Consider the following 5,000-nt stretch of genomic DNA (forward strand, 5'->3'; position numbering starts at 1 on the left):
TGTTTTATGGCAGTTGGCATCCGTTATGTTGCATTACCACCTCCTTCTGGATTTATCCATCCACTGTTTCCCTACATTCTGTAAAACCCTCCGCTCTCCCGTCCCCCATCAGTATGTGATGTCCTCATCAGTGATGTCACTCGCAATTTTGATGTCATCAGTGATGCCACTTGAGCAATGACTGTTGCCAGTCATGTCAATAGTATCAATCATCAGCGATGTCATAAATCACAGAGGATCAACATTATGCATGGACATTATGACATCATCAGTGACATAATCTGTGATGTCATAAATCACGGCTAATGTGACATTGACCAGTGAACTGATGTCCTTCCTGAGAAGCTATAAGTGCAATTCAGCAACTCAAAATCTCAACATCACACCATGCCAAAAGAAGTGAGTCCTGAGACAGAGGTGAATGAGAAAGCAGAAGAAACAGCTGCTGAGCCTGACCAATCAGAGAAGGCTACAGAGGAAACACAGGAAGTAGTGAACGCTGAGAAAGCAGAGGAAACAGCTCCTCAGCCTGACCAATCAGAGAAGGCTACAGAGGAAACACATGAAGTAGTGAACGTTGAGAATGAAAGAGAGGGAGGACACACCTCCATCTCTCAGTGTCTTTCTCTGGAGAGGAAGGCCAAGATGAAGCTGGTTGTGTGTCACGTGACCCTGCTGGACAGGAACGACTTTCCCTGTGAGATGGAGAAACGTGCCAAGGGCCAGTCTTTATTCTCTGAGGTGTGTGAGCACCTCAAGCTAATGGAACAGGACTACTTTGGCCTGACATATATGGACAGCCATGAACAGAGGTGTTGGTTGGATCCCATTAAGGAAATCAAGAGACAGATATGCAGTAACAAATGGCAGTTTGCATTCAACGTCAAGTTCTACCCTCCCGAGCCCTCATTGCTTACTGAGGACATTACCAGGTACCTGTTATGTCTCCAGCTCCGTGAAGATGTGGCATCAGGTCGACTACCTTGCTCATCCATCACTCACACTGTGTTGGAGTCATACCCACTGCAGGCAGAGTTAGGCGACTGTAAGCCTGACCAGCCTCGATCCCTCGACTGCATCGGCCAGCTGAACTTTGTGCCCAATCACAACAAAGAGACAGAGAGGAGTCTTGAACTCCACGAGTCCGGGGACAGGGGAATGACACCAGCGCAGGCCGATGTCCAGTTTCTAGAAAATGCCAAGAAGCTGTCTCTGTATGGGGTGGACCTGCACCATGCTAAGGATTCTGAGGGTGTGGACATCATGCTAGGTGTGTGTGCCAACGGTCTCTTGGTCTACAAAGACAAACTTCGGATTAATAATTTCACCTGGCCCAAAATAGCCAAGGTTTCATACAAGATGAACAACTTTTACATCAAGATCAGACCAGGAGAGGCGGAGCCGTTTGGAGGCATGGTGGGATTCAAATTCTCAAATCATCAATCTCTCAGAAGGCTGTGGAAAGTTTTTGTGGAGCATCACAGTTTCTTCACATTAAACACACCAGAACCTCCCAAAATACCAGAACCTCCCAAAACCAAGGCCCGCCTCTTGACCTTGGGCTCTATGTTCCGCATCAGCCCTAGTCTGGATGGAGCACCAGCAATTAGCCTAACGCAGGAGAAGGTAGAAGAGAGTGCAGAGAAAAGTCCTGAGGACACTAAGCCGATGGCAGAGGGGGAAGGAGGAGAGGAGCAGAAGGAGCAGGCAGGAGATGTGGAGAGTGAAAGAGGAGGAGGCGATGGCCACACCTCCATCTTTCAGTCTTCTCTTCAACTGGTGAGGAAGGCCAAGATGAAATTTAGCTCCGCCCTTTGATTTGAAGAGCACACTGACTGACATGGAGGAGACTGCTTGAAGTCAAAGATTGACCAAAGTGATTGTGAAACAAGAGGCTTACAAAACTGATTGCACAACAAAACCTCTTAAACAAAGCCACTACCTTCTCTGGATCATTCTGGCTTCAGCCCAAATGCATAAGTAGATTGATTGATTACATAAATCAATATTGATCACTTAAAATAGGCCATTGCAACACTGCAGAGAGCTTACTGCGCGCAGCTGTGTATTGAAATTATATTGAATCACATCCCTTGGGCCTGTGATGATGTCACAATGTTCAATGATGTCACTTATGCATGGACATCGGCTGATGTCCCAATGACATTGTCCAGTGAACTGACATTTTTTTAAGCCTGACCAGCCTCGACCCCTCGACTGCATCGGCCAGCTGAACTTTGTGCCCAATCACAACAAAGAGACAGAGAAGAGTCTTGAACTCCACGAGTCCGGGGACAGGGGAATGACACCAGCGCAGGCCGATGTCCAGTTTCTAGAAAATGCCAAGAAGCTGTCTCTGTATGAGGTGGACCTGCACCATGCTAATGATTCTGAGGGTGTGGACATCATGCTAGGTGTGTGTGTGCCAACGGTCTCTTGGTCTACAAAGACAAACTTTGGATTAATCATTTCGCCTGGCCCAAAATATTCAAAATTTCATGCAAGATGAACACAACTTTTACATCAAGATCAGACCAAGAGAGGCAGAACAGTTTGAAAGCACGGTGGGATTCAAACTCTCAAATCATCGATCTGCCAAAAGGCTGTGGAAAGCTTGTGTGGAGAATTACAGTGTCTTCACGTTAAACATACTATAGTGGACAAACCCAGACCCGCTTGGCTAGTTACTGTAAGAGCAGAAGATCACACCAAATAGAGGACAGAAACGACAAATGCAATTGATAAAGCAAATTATCATTAGGAACAGGACAGGTATGAAGAAATCATATCCAGGAATTTCACCACTCGTGAAACACACATTTGCACAAACACAGGTCAGATGTCGACTGTGACGGACGTCATCAGTAACCCATTTCCACAATTTCTTTCTCTCACTTTCGTTCCCCCCCCCCCCCCTCTCCTGCATCACCTGCTTCTCTCTCCCTCATCCTCACCTTTTACTCCCCTGATGCTAATAGGAGTGGCAGACCCAAATGAAGCTCCGGCCCTTTGACTTGAAGAGCAAACTGACTGACATGGAGGAAGGAGACTGCTTGAAGTCAAAGATTGACCAAAGTGATTGTGAAACAAGAGGATTACAAAACGGATTGCACAACAAAACCTCTTCAATAAAGCCACTACCTACTACTACCTTGTTGTCTGAATCATTCTGGCTTCAGTCCAAATGCATAATGTATGTAGATTGATTGATTACATAAATCAATAGTGATCACTTAAAATAGGCCATTGCAACACGAGCTTACTGCGCAGCTGTGTATTCAAATCCTATTGAATTACATCCCTTGGGCCTGTGCACGTTTTTTTAAATGGCGATATCGGATGCAAAGTACCATCTGTAATGTGTAAGGTATTAAGACCTAGTGACAAATACATGCCAGGTACAGCTATATTATATATACAAGAATATAAATACATGTCAAACAAATGCATCGCAGTGATATTGAAAGATATTTTGCTTGTTTTATAGACATTTGAAAAAATAGAGCAACATAGCTGCCTCAAGTTAAAGTTCAACTTTACTGTCATATGTATATCTGGAGGATTGGTGACCTAAAAACATCTACATGAAGCTCTTAGATGTTTACTACTGTATTTTAATCTCTATTTTAGCCTTTGTGCTGTGAAAATTAAACAAGCCCGAATTCGCTATATGCCAGGCAACGTGTGTTACTTATGACATCACTGATGAAGTCATCCATCATCTGGCTGCCTGACAAAAATATTGCCAGGCAGCCAGCTGGCTGCCGGCCACTGATGACAATTTGTACTCCGGGTTATGAGTCAGTCAGCCTTCCGAGTGATGTCACTCGAGTAATTCTGAGGTCATCAGTGATGTGAACAGTGAGTGATTGCCATCAGTGATGTCACTCGAGTATTTTGAGGGTTGTCAGTCAGTTAGCTCAAGCATTTTGAGGGTTGACAGTCAGTCAGCTTCAGTCAGCAAAGCAGTCATATAAATTTGCAAGTACAGTATAATAATGCAGTAATGATGTTATATGGAAACCCTCTTAAACCCTCTTCAACCCTCCTGCTTTTCTGTGCTGTACACCGATCCAGCCATGTCAACACAATTGATAGGCAACGACAGTGTGAACAGCCTCACCTCTGTTAAAATGGATAATGCATCCAGAAATGTCACACCCATGACAAGCGCTGTTCCATGGTAAGCATGCTGTTACATACATGTATCTGCTTTCTATTTGTGGTCATACATGTTCGCACAGGGATAAACCTCTGCTTGAAACGATTTCTGTGACATCAGGCTATCTTATCTGTGCTGTGCAGATAGTTGTCACAAAAATCATATTTTAGCAGACGTCAAAAATAAATAAATAAATAAATAAATAAAAATAAATAAATAAACAAATCATGATTAATTGAAATAAATCGATCGCAGACTACATCTTACCTTTATATATCCCCAGCAGACAGAGAGGAGATAATTGGCTTCAGGCATTTTGGCAGAGCAACAAAATAGTTTCAGAAATAGAAAGGAACAAGGTCAAATAGTTCCAGAAATAAAAAGGTCTATACCCAAATACAGTTGGGATGATGGGGGAGAGACGGGGGAGAGAGCACTATAGAGCTACTGTAGCCAAACGAAAACACCGCCTGCAACTAGCCAATAAAAGAGCTCAAGCTGAGGAACCGCTCAGAGCTTGTGTCAATGTAAACGGGCAGGATAGAGTCCATAACTGATGCTTCATGTTGGTGAATATCCAGAGGAAAGGAAGCCATGCTCCAGGAGGCAGAGAGATACAGCGCATTCTGAGAGCGGAGGAGGGCTTTGACTGTGGCTCCCCGAAGATCCAATGAGAACATACTGAATCGTGACCGCACACACCGAGAGACACACAGACACGTCACTCACACGCATGCGTACTATACACACAGACACACACACACACACACACACACACACACACACACACACACACACACACACACACACACACACACACACACACACACACAGACAC

At 44.5% G+C, this 5,000-nt stretch overlaps 1 protein-coding gene across 1 annotated transcript in view; it reads right to left on the reverse strand.

Moving 5' to 3' along the window:
• Window positions 1-5,000, reverse strand: part of pde4d (phosphodiesterase 4D, cAMP-specific) — a gene marked incomplete at its 5' end in the record, with an annotated part of 221,962 nt that overhangs the window by 9,231 nt on the left and 207,731 nt on the right. The window lies entirely within an intron of this gene.

This window comes from Poromitra crassiceps, assembly GCF_964638095.1.
Source record: "Poromitra crassiceps genome assembly, chromosome: 10".
Taxonomy (NCBI): Eukaryota; Metazoa; Chordata; class Actinopteri; order Beryciformes; family Melamphaidae; genus Poromitra; species Poromitra crassiceps.